General features: G+C 59.6%; 1 protein-coding gene across 7 annotated transcripts in view; it reads right to left on the bottom strand.

Annotated features, from left to right (window-relative positions):
* The window catches only part of MYT1L (myelin transcription factor 1 like), a 321,839-nt gene extending 297,768 nt beyond the window's left edge, over window positions 1-24,071 (bottom strand). For 6 of the 7 annotated variants that reach the window (XM_045844649.1, XM_045844650.1, XM_045844645.1 and 3 more), the window contains exon 1: window positions 17,532-17,658. The gene's annotated coding sequence lies outside the window, so the exon portion shown is untranslated. Of the gene's footprint in view, window positions 1-17,531; window positions 17,659-23,999 lie in introns of those variants that run through there. The other variant, XM_045844646.1, reaches the window with a different exon arrangement.
* Window positions 24,072-25,670: the final 1,599 nt, after the last annotated feature.

Raw genomic sequence — 25,670 nt, 5'->3', positions numbered from 1 at the left:
CCCAGCCACGGCGGAGAACGCGCACCCCCTCGTGGGGGAACTCAGTGGCCGTGCCGTCGTTTTCACAAACGGGCAACGTGGCGGAGCCCCGCGACGGAAGCGAGCTCTGCACACCCGTGTGCAGTCCGGCCGGAGGCTGAAGTGGTAGTAGACCGAATAAGCGAGCGACTGCTGAACCTATCAGCACGTGTGGTGCGAACGTTCAGAGTGCCGCGCGCCCGCGGACGCAAACAAACCCACAGGAGGAGTCCTGGCCTGCTCCCGCCCGCGGATCCGCCCCTCGGTGGAAGAAGGTGAGCTTCGGAGACGCCGCGGGCCGCTCTTCCTTTGAGACGGGGAGGAGGAGGGGCGGCGGCACTTCTATTTTTGCCAGACGTCAAGACAAACTTGACGGAGATGTCACATCGCGATGACTGTGCCTGCCACTAAACATGCTGATTTATGCACATTCCTGGGGCTGTGTCTGCTCGCGGCGAACAATGAGCTCCCCCACCCCCCCCTCCCCGGGAGCCAGGCGGCTCCGCGCGCTCGGGCGGCGGCACCAGGAGCGGAGGCCTGATCGGGCCCCGCGCCTCCTGGAGAATGTAAATGGGCTCCTTTGTCTCGTCTTCCTGAAACTTCGCCGAAACCCGTCATCAACTGGGTTGCAGGCATGGGAGAGGCGATCATCATCTGAGGGAGGAACAAAGTCCCTGGGAGAGGACCAGCAGACGGCTTCAGGAGTCAGACTTCTAGTTTCAAGGGGGAAGCAGGAGCACTGCTGACTTTGGGGGGCTCCGTGAGCGCCCCTCAATAATAGTCAGCCTGAGCCCCTTTTCGGTAAGTACGTGTCTTTGTTTTTACCCATTCACTAAATTATTCAGCCCGTATTTACTCAGCATCTACTGTTTGCCAGAGGGCGAGCAGTCGGGCTCAACCCTTAATTCCAGGTTAAACACAACTTAGAAAGAATAGCCATCGTCATAGTAACCGAGTTTGGGAGACTCCTTTCGCATTTCTCAAAATCATCTGATTTCACCCTTCCGATAACCTTGACACACGTGTCTTTGCATCACGCTGGGTTTTAAAGGTGGGAGGGGGTGTCAAGGGCCAGGGGCTTGCGGACAAGCGCGGAGAGCCGACGCTGGAACGGCAGCGGTCCGAGCGCCCGGCCGGCACCCTCGGGTGAACCCGGGAGTCCCGCGCCCTCCCCGCGCACCTGCTCTTCCGCTCACCGCTGCCACGTGGGTCCCTTCACACCCTCCAGACACCTGTCCCTCCTCAGCACAGAGGGGGAGCTCGGAAGACCCCTACCAACCGACTTGTGTACCAAAATGTGCCAAAGAGCGATGTAGCCAAAACCCGAAAATCAGGTGCTGCTGTGTCCCAAGAAACGTCACCACCCTCAGTCAGGCCCGGGCGGGAGGAAGGACCCCAGCCCTCGGCTGCGGGCCTCGAGGCCCACGGCTGGTTCCTGCCGCAGGGACGCACGTGGGCGCTGGGACCACTCCCGACCAGCCGCGTGGGAGAGGGCCACGCCTCCCACCGCATCCCACGTTGAGGGAGTTCAGTGACTCCGGGGGCCAAGCTGCACCAAACCCCAGCTGGCCTGAAAGCCCGCAGAGTTCACGGCCGCGTGAGCGGCACACAGCATCACCAGTGTAAACAGTTGTCGCTTTACCCCTCAGGAGAACCGGGCACGGAGCAATTCGCCCTGCGAGAGCTCTCCGGGGCCCCGTTGCCCGCAGAGGAGGCCTCTCACCCGGGGCCCCAGCAGGGCCCCCACCCGCACACACGCCGTTGCCCCGGCCACGCGTGTCCTTTCCCACACTCCTCGGCGGCGGCGCCTCTTGGGCACTCTTTAACCCGGACCAAAAATGCGAACTGAGATTATGTGGAAGCAGGAAACAAAAAGGCTCCGAAAGGCCAGCTAAGAAGGCAGAGCCACGTTGGATCCAACGAAGCACGGACAACGTGCGTCCCAGATCCGACGAAACACCAGGCAGGTGTCTGCCGACGCCTTTCCTCCGTGCCGGGCGCTGGGGCGGCCTTTCGGCAGCAACGAACGCCTTGAGGTACGTTCCTAAGGGGAGGCGGCCTGGGTTGGGGCGGGAAAGGGACACGCGCACTGGTCAGCGCCGCGGAAGCGCAGGTGACAGACACCGGCGAGGGGGCGGCTCGGGCCGCAGGGACCCTCGGAGTGGGAGTGGGAGCAGGGGCCGCTCTGTGGGAGTGGGCGGCGGGTCCGCGGGACCGGGCAGCCGGGGTCTCAGGCTCCGCAGCGCCCGCCCTGTGTCTCCTCTGCGCCTCGTGCGCTGACTGACGAGCTTCCTCACCCCCTCCACTCGTGTTTAGTAACAAGCACTAAGTTCCTCCTTACTTTCCTATTTTAAATCCTTTAATCTTTCCGGCTCACTCCCGGAGAAGGAGTTTCACGGGGCGACTTAGCTCTTTGTGTCTGTGTCGCCGTGGTCCGAAGGCTGGGCAGGGCCGGCCCCACGCCGTGGGGAACGCGGCCGGTGCTGGAGACGCGGTAGACGAGAGGGCGAAGGTTGCGTGTCTACCTCACACACCGCCCAGGGCCATCTCGGAGACCACCGCCGCGGCGGCGGAGCCCGGGCAGGAGACGGGCAATCGCAGGCGGCGTGTGAGGAGCACGTGCACCTCGGGGTCCTGGACCACGCACACCGATGCCACGCGTCCCCACGCCAGAGGCTCCCGTGAACCCCTGAAGCCAACTTCTGGTTTAAAACACACAGAAATAAAGCGCGATGTCTAAATATCCCCCTAGTAAGTTCAACCCAGCATAGCCACGCTATTTAAACTGCTGAAATAACTTGGCGTTTTTGGAATCGTCATGCAGCACGGAGCGCTCCTCGTTGCCACGGGGACAGACAGCCCACAGGACTCGCCAGGGTGTCACGTGCCACGTGCTGCCTGTTCCTCGGCGGCGACGTCTGGGGGGCCCAGGGCTTGTCTGTCCCCCTTCTTTTTACAACCAGGGTGGTGGCCCTTCCCGGCCCGAGCAGGACAAGACGGAGGCCCCTCTGCTGAGGGGCTCCCCTGGGAGAGCGCGCCTCCCAAAATTCTGCATCTCAACACCCCCCCCCCAGCTCCTGCTTCCTAAGGGGAAAACTGGGGGGAAAGGGAAACGTCTCCTTCCCGAAGGGGCCCGAGGCCACGTCCTCGGACCACCTGCCGATGGCTGCGGCGAGGCCTGGGAGTCCGAGCTCTCGAGGGTCCTCCTCCGTCGCGCGAACTCAAGTGGCAGGCGTGCGACTGTGTGAGTGGCACCGCGCGGCCCGAGCGAGGCGGGGCACGCCCGTCTGCACGGGTGGGTGCGGGGAAGTCGGGCGTGCGTGCGGAAGGCCCAGGTTCTCCCGTCGGAGGCCGGACTCCCGGCGGGCGGAGTGTTCGCGCAGGCAGGGGAGAGGCCGCGAGCGCCCCTCCACAGGGAGCCCCCGGGGACTCAGGGACGCGGCGGGAGCTCGTGCACGGTTCCCGTGTCCTGATGCCGTGTGGCACGCCCTCCACATGGGGACCACGTGCCCGTGTCCATATGTGAAGGTGGGTGGCCCCGCACGGACCACAGTGAAGCCGTCGCACTCGGGACAAAGACGTTCCTGTGGACACGGGACGTGGAATCCGGAACCTTCCAGGCCCTCACGGAAGACGACGCGTCGGTCACACCGACGGCCACCAAGAGGCGGCCACGTCCTGCCTCTGCCCGCCGGTCTCTCTCCAACGCCCACACAGCGTCACTGGGCACCCGCACCCCCACGCTCACACGGGAACAGACGCTCTCGGAGGGCGGGAGGTCGCGGCCTCCCAGGGGACGCCCCACTGTCACAGGTGCACCGCGGCAGGTGCAAGGCGGCCCGGGCACCTGTGACACGGACCTGCGCAGGTGCGGGGGGAGGGCTGACGTCCTCTGGGGGGCATTAGAAGGCTTTGCGGAGAAGTGCATCTGGCCCGGCCCTCGAAGGGGGGACAGCGGCAGCGGGCGTTTGCGTGGACACAGGGCAGGACGGGGGCGGTGGGCGGGGACAGCGCGAAGGACCCGGCACCGTGAGCGGGGGTGAGTCGGCTCCTCGCTGCAGCGACCCCCCCATCCCCCGGCGTCGGCGAGGACGGCGCAGGGACAGAGGGCAGATGAGCGGGGGTCGGGGTTTCCCTGCGTGCTGGGGGGGTGGGGGGCAGTTCGGGTCGAGTCCCAGGGCGGAGGAAGGCCCTGGTGCCGCGTGAGCCCAGAAACACGCCCGGGCTGCGCCTGGCCTCACGGGTCTGAAGACAGAATGGGGAGCGTGTGCTCGGGGCGGGGGGGGGCTGGAGTGGAAGGGGGGGCCGGCGCTCGAGGCTACTGTCCCCGTCCGGCGGGGAGATAATGACAGTCTCCTCGGAGCCGCCGCGGGAGAGGGCTGAGGGATGGAACAGTTGGGAGAGCTATTTTAGCGGCGGAATTGGCAGGAAGTAGCCGCTGATTGGCTGCCAGGTTAATTATCCCGAAGAATAGCTCCGGCCTTGTCACTCAACGGCACACAAGGCTCCGTAATTTCCCATTATCTGGAGAACAAAGTCGCGATCGCGGCCCGCGGGGGCTCGTGCGCGGGCGACGCCGTGACCCTCGGCCACCTGCCGGCCAGCGCGCCAGGCCCGCTCTCCGCCACGCCTCGGGAAATGCCCGTCCCCGCGTCCACGGGGTCCCCACGCCACCCCCGGAAAAGGCCACGTGTGCTCTCCTTCCTAGGGGCTTTCTCGCCTCGTCCTGCCTGCCCGAATCTCTCCCCGTCTGTAACCATCTGTCCAAATCCTCCGTCTCCCCCCGAGATCGTCTCCGACACGACCTCTGCCTGTCACCCCACCCAGCCTTCCCCACCGTCTCTCCCTCCTTCCGGAAAACCCGAACATCTAACTGACAGTTCCTTACCATTTGGGCCAAATCCCACACCACATTACAGCCCTCCGTACATTAGTCTTCTCTTCTCTGCAGGTCCACAGACTTTCTGAGGGCAGAGGGTGGATCTGACTCATTCTCCTAGAACCCACAGCATCTGCCCCGATGAAGGGTTTGAAGGAGGGGAAGGAAGAGCAGTTATGCACACAAGTGTCAGCTGGAGGGGGCGCACAGCAAAACCCGTCTGCCTGATGCCGAAATGCAGAAAGGAGCGGATAAGAGAGAGGAGAGGAGAGAGGAGACACTTCCTGCCGCCTCCCATCTGCGGGCGCGCCGCACCCACTGGGCCGGACCCCAAGAGGCTGGCGTCTCACCTCACACCCCCCGCAGCCCCCTCGTGGCGCTCAGACCCTGGCCTGAGCGTGGCCAGTGGGGTCTGGTTTCGAGACGACCAATGCCAGGGGAGGGACTTGAGAGTCTCATAACCCAGATCACACAAGAGGCAGGAAAGGCGGCTGACGGCAAACCCCCGCCGACGGGCTGTGAGCCCCGAGACACGTGCCACCTGGCAGGCCCCCGCAGACCACGTCACACGCGTGTCCGCCTCCCGCCTGCGCCTCCCAGGCTGATGAATGCAGACAGGGACCTGGCCCAGCCGCCTGGATCGGGCTCCGGCTCCGCCTGGTCTCGTCAGCTCGCTCCCGTGCGCCCTCCGCCGCGCAGACAGGCATGGCGAGGGCGGGCGAGGTGCTCAGAGACTCGGGTCTCCCGTGGGGCGCGAGGGAGCCCCCAAGCAGCCTTCCTGCGGTTGCACCCCAAGTGCTAGAGGTCAACGAGGGCACCCCTGCTGAGTTCCACCCCGTGGGGGCCCCACTCGGGCTGCAGTCCCCGAGCCGGGGGTCTGGGAAGCGCCTGCCAGACAGAGGCCAGGCCCCCGGCCCCTCGCTCCCGCCGGCCGGGTTCTGGCACAGGAGCAAGCAGACGAGGTCCTGGGTCCACCCTCAGTCCTGGCCTGGAGGCAGCCTGGTCCGAGTGCGCGCTCAGTGGGGGCCGGCAGAGGTCCCCCAGAGGCGCCATCCCGTGAGAGGACCCGAGTGCAGACACGCGGTCCTGGAGACGCATGGCTCTCCGGCCTGGGACTCCGTCACCACGACAGCCCAGCCCGGCTCTGGGAGGCCCAGCGCCCCCGGGGAGGGCGGCAGCTGCCGCTGAGTCAGGGGCGGGCCCCAGCTCTTTGCGATTCCGAGCGCATCCCCTTGCAGCGGCTGGGTCCCGGTGAGCTCATGTCTCCGCCTGGGATGCACATGAGTCACCACGCTCCGCTGCAAGGACGGCAGCGGCTGGCTGGGCGCGTGAGGCCGCGCGGCTCCGTGGCAACGGGCGCAGGTGTGCGGCCAGGGGAGACGCGTTCTGGGACGCGGCTGGGGGGCCGCCTCGCCCACCGGGGCTCGGGACCGGGGGCTTGGGAAAGGATGGGATCCCGGGGGGGGGGGGGGCACGAGTGCACATGAGGGCTGGCACCCCACACCCGTGACGTCACCCACTCCTGTCAGGACCCAGAGTGTCCCGCCTCTGCGGTCCCTCCTCTGCCATCCCGCCAGGTGGCTCCGACCCCTGACCCCTGACCCAGCACCGCAAAACAGTCCCCGCACCTGCCCCCCCCCCCCCGAAGAGCATGACACTTCCGAGGCTTCCTGAGGATTTTCACTCCCGGTGGCTTTTCTGAGAGTTCCGGCCCCGCATCCATTCTTCCTATTTTTAGATCCCGTGGAGAGGGAGACAAAGCCGGCCCTCGGTTCACCGCGGACGGCGGGGAGCAGGCCGGCTGCTTCCAGGGCGTTTCCCCGCGCGCGCGCCGCGGGAGGCCCGCCGGGCAGGACGCGCAGACACGGAGGAGCGGGCCGAGGGGAGCCCCTGGCCCGAAGCCGGCTGAGCGGGCGACGAGGACGACGGGGAGGAAGAGTGCGGACGGGGGGACCTTTCTTGGCCCCGTGGCAAGCAAGCCGACGGCCGGGGGGCCATCGCCGGGCAACCACGGGCGGCCGGGGCGTCGAGGAAGACAGAGAGGGCCGGGGCCCGCAGGGAGCCGGGGACGCGGTCAGCACGGACGTCCTGCGTCCCTGCCGAGCTCCCGGGGGCCGAGGGCTCCCGGTCTGCGCGCCCCCCTCCGGCGCCCCCTGCAGGGAAGGGCAGGAACTGGCAGGGCTTTGTCGGCGTCTGCGGCCCAGTCACAGCACTTGTGTGTGAGGAAAAGCGAAGCTGGTAGCACGGAGCCCGTCATTTTCCGAGAATCTCGGCTGGCAGAAGAGGGGAGCCCAGAAAGCGAGCACGACGAGCGTGCACAGCCCTTTGCACGACGAGCGCCTGCAGCGCCGCCGCCTCCGCGGCCCTGGGAGGGGGCGGAGCCAGCCGGTTGGGACCGGCTCTCTGCAGCGGAGCTCGCGGGAGGTAACGCCCGGCTCCTTTCTGCGCGAGCTGCTGACGTTCTGGGTAAGGCTTTACAGCCAGGCGTGGCGGAGGCTTATAAATCCGTTTAAAATAGCTAGTTTGGGGAAAATACGGAAGTGGAAAGCGGGACACTTTTCCTCCAAGAGCCACTACAGGGGAAAAAAAAAAACGAAACACGCTGCTTGACGTCACAGCTGGCGTTGGAGCCGCCTGCGCAGTGGCCCCGAGGGCGCCGTCGCTGTGTGAGTATCGAGGGCCGTGGCTCACCACGGGGTGTCGGCCCGTCGCGAGACCCCGTGGGTGAGAGCGATCGTTGACAGTTTCACTTCTGGGGACGCTGCGCCTTCTCGGGGTCACGCGTAAACCTGACCTTGCGCAGAGCGCAGAGAAGCTGAACTGCGCGGCCCACTTCCCGTCACACGTGACCTCGGGGACACGCCTGGGCGCCGCCCTTCCCTTCCCACGACCTGGGGCCCGCAGCCCCTGTGTCTCGGCAGCGCGCCCGTCCGCGGGAAACAGAGAAGTCCCCACCTGCGTAATTCCAGAGCGGAGCGGAGCTAACCATTCCCATCGTGCGCTTAACGTTTTCAACTGTTTTATGAGACAAGGCATGGAATTATCTATGACTATTACAAAATTAAAGGTATTTGGTATTTTTGTTAATCATCTAGTAAAAGGGATAAACCCCTTGGCTGGCATATATTGAGGCCATAGAATGAAACGGTGCAGTTCTGAGAACTTTTTAAAAAGCAAACTGTTAAGGGCTTCCAAAATGGAACGGCCTCCCCCTTATCTCCATGCACAAGCCCCCAGAGGCCACGCGAGCCCACGCTCAGGCCGCGGGTAAGAGAACGCACCCCCCCACCCACCCCCCCCACGCCCCCCACCCCGCTGGCACGGCGCGCGACGGTGACAGCCGTCCAGGCGTCGCGATCTACTACACTCACTCCGGGGACATTAACATAGGCTGCCCTGTCTTTTCCCCACACTTCCAAATTACACGTCTTTGAAGGAGTCGGCCCAACCCCCACCCCTACTTATGAGCCACACAGGCCGCCTGCGGTGCAGAAACGGGGTGCCCTTCGGGCCCCCCACCGTCGGTGCGCTGCGTGCGGACAGCAGGGGACCGCCAGGGGGCGCACAGCGTTTCTTCCGGTGGCTCGACTGTCCATCGGGCTTGTTTTGTTGGCTTGTTGCCGTTCGACCTTCTCCATCCTCCCATTTTGTATCCCCGACTAGACTTTCGGATCCTCAGGGCGAGGAGGAGGCCTCAGACCCAGCCTCGCGCAGGCCCCGCAGACACCGGGGCACGGAGCGCGCTGCGTCTCTCCAGCGCCCCCCGCGGCGGCGGCGACCCGCCAGCCGCACTCTCGCCGGCGGAAGCTCCGCCCTTGGCTTGGGCTTCGCTTCCTTCAACAGGACACCCTGTTTTTAATAACCCGAGCTCCCTAGCAGCACGCTCTCTTGTCTTTCCGTGATTGTCGAAATGATAACAGCGCCCGCGAACCTACAGAGTCCTGGGGGCTTTACGCGGTGTCGCCTAGCAGTGAGGCGTCCGGTGCAGCGCACGTTTTAAACGAGGGCTGGTCGTTCCTTGTGCTACCGCGGCGTCTCCCCGGAAGTCTGTTCCCGTCCGTTTCTCGGGGGGACGTGCAAAGAGTGTGCACTTGCAGGAAGGAGAATAAGGGCGCTCGTCACTTCACAGGACCGAACTTCCACCTCCCAAAAGCGTGATTTTACCGCACCCCGCTTTAAATGAGAATGGGGGATTGCCCGAGTGTACGCCTTCAACGCACCTCGTACTGCCTGTGGGCTCTGTCCTGCTGACCTCCTCCCCGCGCGCCACCCCCTCCGGCGCGCACGCACGCAGCTCCATCTCCCGCTGAACCCCTTCCTTGGTTTGGGCGTGAGAAGCAGTTCCCAACTCTTAAAAATTACGCATGTGGCATTCCGAGCCCTTGGAAGAGTAGATGGTTTTATTAAGTGAAGCACATCCTCATTTAACTTTTCCCAAGGGAGCCTCCTTGGTAGCAGTGAGTGGGGGAGGTTGCAGTGTCTCAGGTGAGGGGTCTGCATCTCAGGTGTGCAGAGGGGGCTGCCTGACCTTGCCCGCGGGCTCGGTCCTGTCTTGCTCCCCTCCCCCACGGTGGGCTCAACAGTCTTCTCGACTTCCCTGGACGATGTCGAAGACAAACTCAGCTCATGTGAATTGGTGGAGGCCACATACCACCAGTTCTTGTGGCAAAAGCTCAGGGGTTATTTGTCCCCGCAAGATCCTGTCTCTCTGGTTGCTTTAGGCTACCAGAAGTAGGACACGGGTTGTGTAACAGATTATAAGTGCTGAGAATTTCAGCTGCTAGAACTTTCTATTAACCTGTCATGCGCTGGCTGTGACTGCTACCTGAACACCGCTTCCTGGAGAGAAGGTGACACACACGGCCCGTGGGGCTGCTCCTCTCCGCACTGAGCTTAGTGGCCCCTGCTCCAGACACTTCACTTGCCCCCCCCCCCCGCAAGGAAAGGAGACCCCTGCAGCCAGGCGAGTCGGTCGGGGGAGCAAAGCAGCAGCAACAGAGCCCTCCCCGCACGCACCTGGGTGGGAGCCCATCGGGACAACCCCCCACTGCAGGGAGCACCATGGGAGACTCCTCCAGAGGGAAGTCAACCAGAGTCACAAAATAAACAATTCAGAGAGAAAAGCGCTGAAGGGGAAGTCCGTTTTCAGCTACGTGTTCCAGCTTCACACACAGTCCGGTGACTTATCCAGAGACCACGGAGCCTTGGATCAGACGAAGGGCATGCCAAGTCAACCGGTGCAGGAAAGCCAGCTCAGACCCACCCGTGGGAAAAGCACCTCCCCCAGATTCTCCAGCTGCTGGCGCCAGGCTGTCTTGCCGCTCCTCTCTGCAGAACAACCCCAAGCAAGGAGCAAGGTGCCGCCCTGGGCAGGGCACTGCCTACAGCGACCCGTCCGTGGGACAGGGCCGCGTGGGGACGGCAGCTCGGGGCCACAGAACGTGAGGGCTGGGGAGGAGAAACCATGGAGCTAGTCCCCTCGTTTTCAGCAAGGACACCGAGACACGGAGGGCTGGAACGGCCCGGGCAACCTCGCCCCACGTGGCTGAGAGCTGGACTCGGACGAAGGTCCTTGCACCCCAGGTGCTGTCGGGTGGGCTCTCCATCGCGGCCTGCTCCGTAGGGACAGGAAGCCTCATGTAGACAATAAAAAGGACGAAAAGGGGGAAAGATAACTACGGTGCGCGCTGGTGGGTGAGAGCGCCTTTAGGAGCTGGTGGGAAGGGAGGCGTCTCCAGCATCATCAGTCATCTTGAAGACGGTAGGGAGTCAGGACCGGGGGTACAGGCACCACCCAGGGGCCGGGCCAAACCAGGCGGAGTCTCCGATCCTGAAGAGCCCTGGACAGTCGGCAGAGGGGTCGTGAACGGTCCTCCTGGCCCTGCCCCTCAGTAACTGGAAGTCAGGCGCGGGAGTGAGCAGGGTCGCTAACGCAAGGCAGGCCGAAGGGGAGCCCCAGTGGGAAGGAGATCGGGGAGACGGGGCCGTGCCGGTGGGCGAGAAGGCAGGGGCTGGCGTCCCAAGTGTCCTGGGTGGGACAGAAGTAGGTTTGCAGCTGCTGGTGCGGAAAACGCTACAACCAGTTCACCAACGTTCACCAGTAATAACACGAGAGTGAACTGTGTTTCCCACGCTCCCAGCTGCAAACTACTTCTGCCCCGTCCTGCGGAGATGCCCATTCTTCCAACCACACTGCCTCGCCAGCATCCCTGACACGCCAGTGACGCCATTGACACCGAACACAGGGTCTCACGGGTGCGTGTGGGCCTCTGGAGACGGGAAGAACCTACGAGAAATGTCACTGGCCGTACCTCTCCCCACAGACCCTCTGTGAGCTGGCGCCCGGGCGGGTGAGGTCCACCCTGGGGACATTGACCACAGGCGGCGAACATTTTCCAACTTACTCACAATCTAACGCACGGGAGATGTCACGCGTCACGAATGAGTCCCTCGTAATCGCACACCGTGGGTGGTCTTCCCCGTCACACTGCCCCCTTGATCAGACCGGGTTTCGGTCGTTAACTCCGGGGCCAGGCGAACGGGTGCCTCAGCCGTTGGTAAACAGGTGTGGTGACTCGTCCCCGGGGAGCGGGCACAAGGGTTCGAGGCTCGCTCCGAGGGTGTGGGTCTCTCAGGGAAACGGATTGTTTTGGAGTTAGTGAAACCCCAGGAACAACAGACGAAGGAAAAAAACAACAACATTGCACCGTTCTAGTTCCCAGAACCACGGAAGAAGCCACAAAAGACGCTGGTAAGTGCACAAGGCGAATTCCATGGAAAATTCCGAGTGCTGACTCCATGCCAAACACGCCATGTGAACGCAAGAAACACACAACAGATCCGTCCAGGATTTATCCGAGCGCACAGCTAAGGAAGACTCTCTTCCCTGTTCCACGCAAGCACCTGGCACCAAGCGGCCCCTTTCACCGTGTGAAATCCGAGACTCCTCTTTCTAGGCAAAGACAGGCAGCGCTGGCTGCCTGGGCTGCTTCAACTCCAGGCTCCGCGAGGACATGAAACTCGGATTCCAGCCTGAGTTTTCCTTGACGGGACTCAACCTCCACACTCTTGTCCCTGAGCAGAGGGGTGCGCCCGGCAGCCCCGGGTCCAGGAGGCAGCACCGGTTCCCCCCCCCCCCGCCCTCTGCTCTTCCTCTGCGGCCAGTGGTGAGCCTGTGGACGGCCCAGTCACGGCCCTGTCCGCTGCCTGCCCCTGGGTGGCGGCGGCGGTCCCAGACTGAAGTCGCAGGGGAGTGGGCAGGGGACCCGGGGCCTTCCCGTGGGCTGCGGGCGGGCCCTCGGGCAGTGGCTGGGGCCGCGCCACGCCAGACGCGGCTGCTCTGCGGCGGGTCTCGGGACGCGCAGCCTCGCGGTGTGCGGACTGCGAGCCAGACACACGTGCGGCGGCCAACGCTCCTTCCCCGGGACAGTGCGCCAGGCGCCCGCGGCGAGCCGGCGGGGTTCCGCTGCGGCTGCGCGGCAGAAGGGGCGGCTGGCGGGTGCTCGCGGACACCGCAGGGGGGCGACCACCGACCTCGCGTGGCAGGGCCTCCGCGCAGGACTTCGGGAGGAACGACGGGATAAACTCGTGTCAGACGTGCGACCAGCTGGAGAACAGCGACTCCGCGGTCGGTGCCGCTGGGGGCCGGTTCTCAGATCGACCCCCCCACCCCGGTCCCTAAAGGGCCCGTCGTCGGGGAAGGGACAGCGGGGGCCCCCCCCCCGCTCGGGGTGGCCTCGCGCACGGCACCGCGTGGGCGGGGAAAGGAGGTCTGGGGCGGGGGGTGACCGCCCTGTACCGGGAATCCATGTGTTTAAAAATAAATATATATTTTGTGTCTCTATCCTATGGATATATCTATATAATGTGTAGCATGGTATATGTGTTATGGGCAATGAATCATATGTCAAGGGCAATGTAACATGCATGTTCTGTGTGTGATGTAATATATCAAATAATAACTTGCATCTATTTATAGATTATATGTAAGCATACACTTATGCATGCGCTTGCATATAATGTATCATATATACTTAAATAGGCATACGTTTACATACAATCTATACCTATAAACACATATGTACATACAGGGTGGGGCAAAAGTAGGTTCACGGTTGTTTATGTAGAAACAGACATGCAGGTTATGATTGTCACAATAGCTTTACTAACTCTGTGTTTCACACACCCACAACTGTAGACCTACTTCTCCCACCACACACGCACACACACACACACACACACACACACACACCCTGACTTGCTGTGGGCCAAACCTCGCAGCCCCACCCCTTTGGGCTCTGCTCGGCACACGCGTGTTGCATGAAGCATGAGGGAGGGGCTACGTGTGAGGAGCCACCGCTTCCATCCTCCTCACTCATGTCCATCTTTCCTTCCGGGGGAAGCTGTCAGCCCGTCACTGACCCCGCCAGCCTGTCACTGAGCTCTTCTCAGAGGCAGAGCCCAAGCACAGTCAACACATTTGCAGGCAGGGCCCCAGGGCAGGAGAGCAGCAGAGAGGATCACAGCCAGCCGCTGGAAGTCCCAAGGGGAAGGCAGCCCCCTGACTTGGACCCCCGAGGTAACGGGGTGCCCCAGCCCAGAGTCTGCTGCGGTCAGGCCGCCGGCGGGGTCCCCTGCCCCTCTGGCGTGCCGTGCCGGGGCGAGTGCTCAGACGTGGCGTGGGCGGGCACAGTTGAATTCACAATGCGACCTGCTCACACCACGTTGGCCACAGGGACACTACAATTAGGCATACGCTTTTATTGCTCTGATTATATACTCCAAAACCCCGAAAAGAGCCATTGAGGAGAGAAATGTCCCTTATTAACCAAAGAAGAAGAAGAAGACTATTTACTCTTGGAGAGGAGCTGCACAGCCCTCTTCCGGCAGCACTACCGCCCACGCCAAACCACAGGACCGGAGGTCAGTCCGGGATCCGAATCCAGAGAGCATGAAGCGCTCCGACCCACCCCCCGACCGCTGAGAAATCGGAACCCCGGCGTTCTCGGGGCAACGCACCCAGTTGTGCTGGGGGTGAAAACTGCAGGCTGTGTGCCAGCAAGTCTGTCTGCAGAGAAGGCCACAGGGAGGGAGGAGGCCAGCGCCACTGCCCCCCGCGTGCACCCCAGCACAGGCTCATTCCTGCTGTCCCTCGGCCGCAGGCTGATGTCCCTGTTCCCTAAAGCTGGTGAGGAGCCAGACGTTCCTGACCAGGTGACAAGCAGCTGGGTGGATGCCAAAGGACCACATCCGTGGTCTTCCAGCCCTTTTTAATCAACTTCCTAATTTAAAAATGCCATGTTGGCATGAGGTGGGGAGGGGGGAGGCTTGGGATGTTCCACAAAAGAGCATCCCCTCATCCTGGGGCTGCTGAAAATCTGTGTTCTTACAGATGTGTGTGAGTCTTCCTGGTGCAGAGATAGAACCAATCTGCTCGTGCCTGGCCCTCAAGACGTATTAAATTCATCCTGCAGGAGCCCGGCTTCCGAAACGCTCGTGCCCAGATGCATCAGGCAGGTGGGAGTCTCAGCGACCCGGAGGGCCCACGAGCAGATGCGGCATTGATTTCCGAGTGTGCACAACCTTGCAGACCTGATTTGATGGCTCTCGACGGGGTGCCCAGCAGACGCGATTATTTCCACAACCAGCCTGGCCAGCTTTGTTTCACGGCAACGGTGCCCTGGGCCTGCCGCCTGTGCTCCGGGGGCCCAGGCCGGCGGCACCCCCGTCCGGGGCCAGGAGGTTGGGAGAGACGGGGAATCGTCTCTGAGAACTGCCCGCCCCTGCAAGACCCGAGTGAGGCGGCAGCCTCTGGAGCGGGGGGGGCAACGCTCACTGTGCAGAAGCCATCATCCTGTTGAGTGCCCCTGACGTCCGTGACGTGCCTGGGCCGAGGGCACAGCACGAAGATGCTACTCAGACACTCAGAACAGGGCTGGGGCTGGAAATCCTGTCAGGATAATCCTGGCCCATGTGCCAGAAGGAGCCCCGCCCCATAAATCATTGATCTGTGAGTTGTCTGATTTACAGGCCTGAGCCTGGCACCCCACCCTCGGGAAGGTCCCCAGCGAATGGCCGGCCGTCGCAAGGGGGTTCTCTCCGACACAACCGGGGTGCACCCTCCAGCAGCGGGACTCCAGCAAGGGCGGCCGGCGGGCCGCGCCGTCCCGGGCGCCTGCCTCTCCACCGCGCGGACAGGCGCAGACGTGCGTCTCGGGCAGGGGCCCCGGAGCACACGCTGACCCAGCGGCTCACCCACTGTCAGCTGACACGCAGCGTTTCGCTTGCACTTTTGGAACACACGTGTGCGTGCACACACACAGCCTCTGGAGACATTCACTACAGCCCCCCCAACACTGCAACAACACATGACAGCACAGAATTTGGGAGCAAGAAAGGCTCAAGCGACCTTTGAGAGGAAAGGGTTTGCTCCCCCCATCTCCCTCCCTGGTCCCTGGGCGCCCTGCGCAGGCATGGCGGCGGGCGGTCCACGCAGGGGGACCGGCCACCTGAGACCCGAGGTGCCCCGGGGCCTGCCACGCTGCCCCAGGGGAAGCAAAGGGTGTCGGACTGCAGACCATGTTTGGGCATCTCGTGGATTGCCCCAAAACTTGTTGTGCAAGTCTGCTTTCTCACCCAAAGTTGATCTTCAACCTCAGAGCTAAACTAAAAAAAAAAACAAAAAAAAACCCAAAACCAAAAAACAAAACAAAACCAAAAAAACCTACCCCCTTAGAAATCACACTTTCAGCGAGGTGGCCAGGAGCGTATTCCCCCCACCCCGGGGGCCTCTCATTGTCTTCCCAGGTGAGCACCACCCACCCCACCGCCCCCCCGTCCCCAGCTGCACGGTGCCTGAGGACCGGCGTGACAGAGTGGCACCAAGTAACTCTGTCAAGTGGAAAGTGACGTGGCGTCATTCTGGCCCTTAAAAAAGAGGACGCTGGGCTCTACCCCTGAAAGGCAGCCGGGCACAAAGGAAGCGTGGCAGGTGCCACGAAAGGGCTCCCCCCCCCATGAGCGGGCACGCGAGGCCGACACAGCGCCGGTGGTTTGTCCTGGGGAAGGTATAACCCACCGTGCAACCGAAAGGGGTTATTTTAATCACGGGGAGCTTGGCTCAACTCTGAAATGACACACAGCAAAGAGAAAATCATGGAAATGCTACTTTTCTCTAGACAACACTGCACGAATCTGTCTGAGGATATTTTGGCATTTAATATTGTTTGGGTTAAAAAAATCTCAATTTTTTTTCATTCTAATTTACCAGCAAATTTTAAAATAAAATAAAATAAAATAGGCTATATATGCATATATATGCATTAAAATGCATAAAATGATATAAAAATGAAGAATTTACCTATTATGCCAAATAAAAGCTCAATGTGCATGTTTAGAAACTTGGAGTATGAGAGAGAAAATGAGCAACACCAAGTGTCAGAGGCTTCCCATGAAGGGTTAATGTGCTTTGCAACATCTTCTGAGGTTTAGGTTCATTGAGGTGGTTCTTTTGTTGTTGTTCTTTTCTTTTTTGGAAATGCCTAGTTTTTTTAAACAGGAGAAATGACCTTTCAAAAAGTTGCATTTTCTGTCAAATATTCATGGTCATTGTGTACAAGTCAACAGCTAAAGTAAAGCAACTCTTTCAAAAAAAAAAGCCTAAAAATAAAAGCAGAATAAACTCCAGTGGTCTGCAATATTCAGGAAACTGTAAACAGACAGTTAAAGGATAACAATTTCTGCCTAATTTCTACCTTGAAAGCAGATGAAATAATTAGGTCATTTAAAATGAAAACCTTACCTTTTAAGGAGACTAGGAATTATGAGAACAGGACGGAACTATTTATCAGCGAATTCCCCGAGATGGCACGATATTAACTAAACACGGAAGCACCTCTCACACTACTACGGTCACGGAATTATATAAGAAATGTGTGTCACCGACGACAATAAAGAAAATTAGGATTCCGGCAGGCATCACACTTATTTCTCAACTCAGAGGACTGCTCGGTGAAAACAGTCTCCATTTTTCTGACAAGCACTGGAAGTACCAGGGGCTGCGTTAATTCTCACATTTCCCATCTACGGAGCTTACAGATCAATAGAAACTTCAGTTCCATTTTCATAACGTCCAGTAAGTTGCCAGTGGGATTAGCCAAAACCCCCCTCCAGCTAGGAAAAATATACACCAGTCAAAACTAATCACGTCTGGCCTTCCACGGACACAGGGGTCGGCTCGTTTTACCGGTCTGGATGCTCTGCTCCAGAAAATACTAATTAAACACACCGGGCAATGGCTGCTGCACTGGAGACAATGATGCCTCACTAGCTCGTTCCCACTCCAGACCCACGCGCGGGGGTGGGGGGTGGGGGCAGCCCCCGCCCCAGCCCGGCAGCCCCGACTGTTCTTTTGTTGCTGACCACACGCAGTTGAACTTTGCTCCACTTTGGGAAGGGGGGCCGCCGCCAGGCCCTCGGCACGGATGCCGGCACGCGTTCACCTGCAGGAGCGGCTAGGCGAGCCCCAGCCTCCCCGCACCAGCGCCGGCAGCCCCCCGGCTCCCCGCGGGGCCGGCTGGGCCGGCAGCCCTTCCCCCGGCGGCCACCCCGCCTCCCCTGTCTGCCGGGGACTCACCCGGAAAAGGCTCCGACCTGCTCCGCGGCCACAGAACCCTGGCGGGGCTCCCCGGCGCCCACCGTTCGTCCCCCGCTCACCCAGTCAACTTCCCACGGCACAGCTCCCCGCCGGTGCGCAGGCACGGGCCGCTCCTCATCTGTATGCTAATTATTTTGCCACATGGACAAAAGTAATAATGCTTTCCGACAGGAAACTAACAGGCCTGAAGTCGAAGATGGAAATTAATAACTTGACACCACTAAGCGACAGGGAGGGCGGGCATGCGTGCTGGCGGCCGCCGCAGACAGGACCGGCCCCGCGTGCGCGCCGGCCGGCTCCCCGGGAGACCACAGCGCGGCAGCCTCCCCGCCCGCTGCCGACTCACCCTGTCTCGGGCTGCGTCCTCTAAGCTGCACGAAACGCATCCATCTCCCCAGACCCTGGTGGGGGGGGCGGGCAGCCCCGCCACCGGCCGCTGCTCAAGGTGCGGCCGTGGATCAAACCACCGGTGATGGCTAGCCTTCCTGTTTATGAAGCTCGCCACGCAGCCGGGCGAGATTGGGGAGGCATGCCGTATGATTCTTACATTGTAGCCACAGGCCCCTAAATCTCTAGAGCAGAATGTGTATCATGTGCAGGGCCGTATTTAATGGAATAGATGGGAACGGAGAATGTCAGAGGCAGGCTGCTCGCAGCTCTCGGGAGAGGCAGCCCATCTCCAAACCAGCCCCCGTCGCCGAGGTGGCGGTGAAGCCACGCCGCGGCCCAAGGAGCCCCACGCGGCCGCCCGGACCCGCGGTGTCTCGCACGGTGCCGCCCCTCGGCCTCAGAAGGAGACACAAAGGGCCCCCCAGCCCGCCCTGCCACGGCTCAGAGCGGGAGGGCAGCTCCCCAAGAGTTAACACGAGCCGACCGCACGTCGCGAGCAGGTTGCCAGCCACACTCAGGTCTGTGTCAGCGCGAGCTGCTTCCACCGCTTCCTTGGAAAACAAAAGGCACAGAACGATTTCCCGAGGAGAGTTAAACCGTCATGCACCTTTTAGCACTGTCTGCAGGGAGAACATGACCAGGAAAAGTTTCATCTGAACAGGCAAGGCCAAACCAGATTTCCGAGGCACAAAGGGGGACGAGACGCAGGAGCTCCACCAGCCCTTTTCTGGGTAAAGGGAAGAGCTGGTTTTATAAATGGCTCCTGGAGGCGAGCCGTAAACAGTAAGCAGTAAGCGCCTCACCCCAGCGGCGGCTCAGACCCCGCACTCTCAGCCAGCCCCTCGCTCAGCAGCACTCGGCAAGGCCGCGCCAAACCACACAGGCTCCTTAGCACCTCCCACCCTCCCCCCGGACGCGGGCCTCCAACGCAGACTCCTGTTTAATAACAAGTCCAGGCTGCCGGGCGCCCACGGGGGCACCACCCCGCCGGAGCCGGAGCCGCTCCGCTGGAGAGGTGGTCCGCCCAGCCACGCGGGGCTAAGAAGTGTGATAATTTGTCATCAGACACGGCCGGAGCTAGGTAGTCAAGGAGACAGCCGTGTGCTGAAGTGGCCGAGCGGTCACTCGGAAGAGCTGAAGTGGCAACAGCCAGGAAAACCTCAGGCGACCTTTACATGAAAGGAAAGAGGTACCTTTATGCAGGAGAGTGGGCGTCTGGCCGGCAAAATCCTGCTCCGCCGTCCGCTCCCGGGCGCGGGCAGGGCCGTGTCTGCCCCGGAGGGGCCGTCACACGTGTTGGTCCCTGTCCCCCACGCATGTGCACCCCGTCCGCCCTGTGCTCCGGGGCCCGCGCCGGCGGCCACCCGGGCCCCAGGAGTGCCCGCCGGGGGCAGCACCACCAGCAGCCGTGACCCGCCACTGAGCACAGGCAGACGGGTGTCCGGGCGGGGGCAGCGCGCAGGAGCCCAAAGTTAGCAGGACACCCGATTCCAGCCTCCAAGGCGGCTCCGCTGCCTCCCAGCCTCCGGCCGACGCCGGAGCCCAGACCTCCGGCTGCTCAGCGGCGACACGCAGCCCTGCGGGAGATCTCCGCAGCACGAGCGCCAGCCGCGCTCCCCGAGAGCGCCCTGTGCCACTCGGCCCTCGCGCGGCACAGTGCCCCTTCCACTCCGGCTGAGAGGGTCCCCTCCCCCTCCCCACTTCTCCAGTAATCACCACGTGGGGAGCAGGGGTTTTCTTTAAAGAGACACATTTGACGGAAATTTTCTAGCCCAGCAGCCCGATACAGCCATGCTCCTCAGTATTTCTCTCCATGATAAACAAGCATTTCTGGGTTCCTCCTGGTTTTCTGACACCTGGCTTGCATTTTCTCTGCCATCTCCGATTACTTCCACAGATACCCCGAGGACTCATTACAATGTCAAAGCTTAAAACAGTTTCATTGTGAAAACAGGCATAGAAAAATCATTGTGTGTGCTCGAGCAAGGCAGGTGTGAGGGACCGGAGTGGGGGGCAGAGAGACAGACAGGGCAGAGTTGGGGAGAGAGAGAAGGAGAGAGGGACTGGACAGGAGACGGAGGGGGAGAGAGAGACAGAGAGAGAGAAACAGAGAGAGAGAGAGAGAGGGAGAGACAAAGCACGCTCCGAACTGAAACCATGTTGCACTGAAACAGCCCGCTGATGGGAGAATGTCTAGCTGCTCCCTGAAACAATCTGGCACCAGAAAAACCACGCAGTCACCACGGAAGTACCGTGTGTGGTGGCCTCCCTTGCACAGGTTTATCATTATGGGCTGTATTTAAATCTCGTGTGTGCAGTACGCCCACTTAAAATACTCGTTTTTTATCACAGCCACACATTCTGTTTGGATATGGCTCACCCCCCCCCCATAACTTCAAGAGGACAGTTTTAAAAATTATGCGCACAGACACTTCTTTAACTCGGCGGCGTCTTGCCTGTGCAGGTTAATGGGGGGGGGAGTGGGGGTCACTGTCAGGGGCGTGTGGAGAGCCCCACAGCGGGGTGAAACTTGGCGAAAAATGGGTTAATCGTGTTCAAGTTTTTGTTCGAGCTTATCCTCTGTTGCTCTTTTCAGAAGAAAGCTGCACATTTCCCCCCAGAGAAAGCCTTGATGAGGAGGGCATTTTTAGAACCTTAAAATAAATCACAATTAAATTATGATCTGGGGTGATTTATTTATAAGAATTCAGCAACACCGGATGTCCCTCTTCCTGACTTTGCCGTTCACCTGCGTCCTGGCAGGGTTCCGGCGAGGCTGCACATCACGGCAGACTCTGTGGCAAAGCCCCAGGCGCCTCCGAAAAACTGGCTGACGGTCGGAGACCCCAACCACGGGCCGGAGGGGTGTGTGGCCGAGCCACACGCCAGTGTCAGAACAGGGTGGTCGGCACCCAGGGGCCTCTCCCTGGCCCCTTGTTGCCACTGGGCGGGCTTCAGGATGGGCCATATTTGAGAATAAATAAAATGTCACGTTGTTTGAAGTTTAAAATGTAGCCACAAAAAAATGTGTCATGAGGAAACAAAGTATTTTAGAGGGTATAGTATGTTTTCCAAAACAAAGCGTCTCCCTCCAATTAGGTTGCCTTGCAGGCAGAGTCAGAAATCTTGTTTGCATGCGAGACTTTAGAAATATTATTTAGGCAACAAAATAAATTTTCCACCGAGAAGCAATTGCATTTTTATCACATGTGTGAAGTTTTTGTAAAAGAAAATCAAAATCAACAGATCATCAGATTGTGCATTTAAAACTGTACGTCTGAAGTATAGTTTAACAAATAGAAAAACTTTAAAAAGCTTTGAAGTTGCAAAACATTTTATTTATTTTTGCTAATTGATTATGGCATGGAAAACAGACATAACACATCAGACAGTGAAATAAGTGGGCATGTTCAGTAGCAAGGTATGAAATATAAAAATTTACAAGAGAGGAAAAAAATAAACAAGTCAGGTGCAAAACGGGGCAGGGACGGTGCCGGCAGAACCTTGAGACGCCCCCACCTGCCGACAGCCCTGCCGCCCTGCTGTTGCCGGGGCTGTGCTCCTGTTTCTCCAGAAACTGCTGTGCACTGTGCGCACCGGGCCACACACACAGTGTGAGCCCTTCCTCCCCAACCTCAGCTTCCAACCAAATTGATAAAATTGGCCTATCTTTTGCCAGGAGATGCAAGTTTAACTCAAGAGAAGTTAAAATTCATGTTGCATGTAGACTTCCTACCCACCGGTTCATCTTGCTAACCCTGACTCCTCTTTTCAAAGATGAAATTTTACCGAGAATCCCACAAATGTTCACTACCAGTAGGTTTTCCAAGCATGTCCACATTGTGCTTACGGGTTTTTTTAAAAAAAAAAACAACAACAATTATACGTGTGTAAGTCATTTTCACAATATCACATCATGTGTGGTAATTTGGAAAGTCAGATAAAAATGTTTGCATGCAAAATAAAGCTACAGAGATTGTGTGTCTTCCCTGCCACCATCTCCCAACGTCCGATCGGGACGGAGGACGCTGCCCCTACTCCTGTCTCCGCGAGGACAACGATTAAGGTGATGAAAGTGAGCCATTTTCACGTTGCCAGTGAGCTAGCGGGGAGCCGCCCGCTGAAGGTAATTGCTGTCGGCGGCGGACAGCTCCCGGTGCTGAAAGGGAGAGGGCGAGCCGCCGGGCTCACAATAGCTCCCTCCACCAGCCTGGGGACAATCGCAGCGCAACTGAATGAGGCGGCGAGTGCTCGCGCGGCACTGCACCGGCTGCAGAACAATGGGCGCCAACTCCAAATCCTGCGATAATCACGCTAATGAGATTAATCAGTGAATTAGCGGCAGTCAATGTCAGGGAGGCGAGGAAGAATCCAACCAAGATTGGTAATTAACTTTTTTTTACGGGGGGGGGAGGGGGGAATCAACCGAGCCACCTCCTAGGCGTCTCAGAAGTTGACAGCCCTGCTTCGCCCACCCGTCCGCAGGCCACAGGCCCCGGGCGGGAGGCAGGGGCTCACTCTCTCGGGTCACAACGTGGGTCCGGGGACCACGCCGCCGCTGCCCGAGCCAGAGTCCTCGGAGCAAAGGGATGTCACTGCGCACAGTCTTCCCAGACGATCAGGCTTTTCCTGTTTTTAACCTTCTGAGTGTGGCATCAGTACTCCACACAGAACTACTTCCCTGAGACTCCAGCTAAAATGCAAGACATGTGGCTGGTTACAAAGGGAAGGATTATATAACAGCTGCTCTCACTTGTGTGAAGCCTGTGACACGGTGTCAGGACTTGTTAAAAGTGCCACCGAGTGAGAACTGTCACACAAGCACGTCGGCCGTGGTCTGACGGCGTTGGTAAGGGAAACTTATTAGTGCAGCTCAGCTCCAGGGAGAACGGCAGCCCGTCCCGTGACGATGCTTGGGGAGGTGGGAGAGACACTGTCCTTGAGGCCAGGCAGAACAAACAAACTTTCTTTATTCTGGAACGTGTTGCTAAATGCCACGTACAGCATGCAACCGCCCCTGCGTGCAAAGTTCTCCAGGGGTGAGGACCTGCAGCAATGCAGTGCAGCTGCACTACGGAAAAGGCTCGCTGGGCAAACGCCACTTGTTCTCCTTAAACTAGTCGCACTTCTGTCACCGTGGCACACAGGCCTGTGGAGCTGTCACTTCTGTGACACTGAACAGTTAGGAAGACCCCTTATGTCTGAAGGGGGGGCGTAGGCACTTCTGTCTAGGAGGTGAATTCTGTTCAGTTAAAAACACAACACAAACAAGAAGCTCTTCTTATAAGATGTGTTTACTCTAAGTAAATAAATAACTTAAAGTCTATAGGTTGCATAGTTTTAGTGGTACAGAAATTGTCACGGCTAAACCAGTGCTGCATTCAAAGTGGAGGTTCTGTGTTTTGAGGAGCTGCCACATGAATATTTACCTCTCCATTCTCTGCCTTATTCTGGTTTAGAATAAATCTTGAAATTCAGGATTTGAAACTACAGTTTGCAGCTTGGATTTTAGTTTATTAATTTAAATCATATTAAAGACACATTCCTGTTATAAATTAAATGTTGTTTCATTATTATGAACTTCACACATTGAGATTACAGGTAAAAAAAAAAACTTGGAGTTTGTCTATTGAATCAACGTAAGTCAACTTTCTTCCCGTCAGGCAAACATCACATCATCACGCCACAGATATCTAATGTTTCAACGGGCTCTGCATCAGGGACACGCTGCATCTGTAATGCCCAGTAATCCGGCAACGTCTCCGGGAAGTTCCTGTTTCAATGTCTGCACAGCATCCGAGTTCCGTTCATGCAGCAAGTTTTTTCCACAAACAACACCTCGCTTAAGGCATGCACCCCAGCACCCACTTTGCTTTTAGCAAGAGACTTCTGTGGGTGACCAGCCCTCCAGCTCAGGAGCCTTGCAGCCCCCGGCCACGCTGGGAGAGGGACGAGAACATGCAGCAGACAATGGCCACTGCGGCAAAGCCCCGGAACCACGGAGAGACAGCCCCTGTCCGCTGCCTCCACAGGATTAACCCCAGGCACACCACATACCTCACACCATGACCACAACCGCTCCCAAGTCACACTCGCTCAGTGTGGGGCACTGTGCCGGCTCAGAAACGCCCAGAGAGAGGAGCCCTGCTCCTCCGCCCGCCGGAAGGACGGCGCGGAACGTGCCGCCACGGAGACGCGGGGGGGCTGCTTGTGTCTTCGGTGGATGCTGACATTCAAGCCCACAGTCCGGAGAACAAAAAATGAAAGCACACCCACCACCAACGAGTAAAACAACCGGGGCTGCGCACAGACCGCGGGCAAGGCTCTCGCTGCGTGGGGAGCGGCAGCTCGGGGGGGGGGGGGGGCAGTGTCGCCGGGCGGGCGGGCGGGCAGGGACCACAGACGCCCGCGATAGGCTCCCGGGCCTGAGGGATCGGCTCCGCTTCCGCACGCAGCCCCGCACGCGAGACTCCCACTCAGCCTCCCGAGACGCTTTCTTTCCACATTTTTTTTTTCGCGAGCTCCAAATCCCCAGCATATGACCTTCTGTTAAATAGATAAAAAAAATTGCTTATCAGTCATGCAAATGAGGCTGAATTCATTTTCCACAACAGATGGCCTCATGGATAATGATGATGGAAGAGAGAAAATTGAATGTGTCTCACAAGGTGGCCATGGCAACCGAGAGCAGAATAATATCAATAATAAGCTCACTGCATAATAAGGTTGTCAATCCCACAAATCAAAGTCTCCGGCTAAATCAGGTATCCGCCCCAGCCAGTTACCAGGTAAATAAAATATATGTGCGTATATAGGTTGCATTTTACAGCGACTGTGCAGAAAGCCGGCATTTCCAGCCGTTCTGGGGAGAGTGTGTGTGTGTGTGTGTGTGTGAGTGTGTGTGTGTGTCGGGGGCGTAGCTGGGTAATGAAACGAGCTGTGGCAGTTTCTCCCTTTCTCTCCCTCGCGTGTGTTCCCTGTGACGGACTCGGTTTCAGGACGGGGCTGCAGTGGCCATGTTGACACCGGGGACGCGGCTGCGGCCGCCCCCTGCCTCCTGCCGTCCCCGCCCGCGCCCTGCCCGTCGGCCCCGATGCCGTCGCCTCTCGCCCGCCTCGGGCGTCCACCTCGGCTCCCGGGGGGACTTCCTGCAAAATGAATCAGCAGCCGCCCTGAGCGGCTGATTAAAATGAAAATGGCACGGCACATGTCTGGGCGGGGCTGGGGCTGAGCCCGGCCGCCCGTCTGGCGGAGTGCTCGACACAGCCCTCGCTAACAATGGCTCGCAGCCGCTCGCCTTTTAAAAAGGTAGCGCCCTTTTTCCCCTCGGCCGGCTGGGGTCGGAGTGTGCGTCCGTGCCCGTGTGTGCGTGTGTGTGCACATGCGTGTGTGCGTGTGTGTGGCCAAGGAGAGGGGAACAGGCGGCTGCACTCCCGTCCTTTCCTGCTGCAGCCTGACCAGCCCGTGGCTGCAGAACCGCACTCACCTCCAGCTTTGTTTCGGGGGAAGGGGCAGCGGGCAAGCCTTGGGGTCACGGGGCCAGCGACACCCTCGGGCTGCCCAGGAGACCACCACAGCCTCTCTGCGCCCGGCAGCAGACCGGGGACAGCTCGCCCTGCCCCCTCCCCCGGCCCCGGGCTCCCAGCGGGACCCGAGAGGCAGCCTCTGAGGAACCCGTTTCCGCCCCCTGCGCCCGGGCAGCCTGATCCTGTGCCCCAGATATTACGC

The sequence above is a fragment of the Phyllostomus hastatus genome, unplaced genomic scaffold (genome assembly GCF_019186645.2).
Source record: "Phyllostomus hastatus isolate PE091 unplaced genomic scaffold, TTU_PhHast_1.1 phas_contig_402, whole genome shotgun sequence".
Lineage (NCBI taxonomy): Eukaryota > Metazoa > Chordata > Mammalia > Chiroptera > Phyllostomidae > Phyllostomus > Phyllostomus hastatus.
Note: the sequence above shows the minus strand (reverse complement) of the source record. Positions and strands in the feature narration are given on the sequence as shown.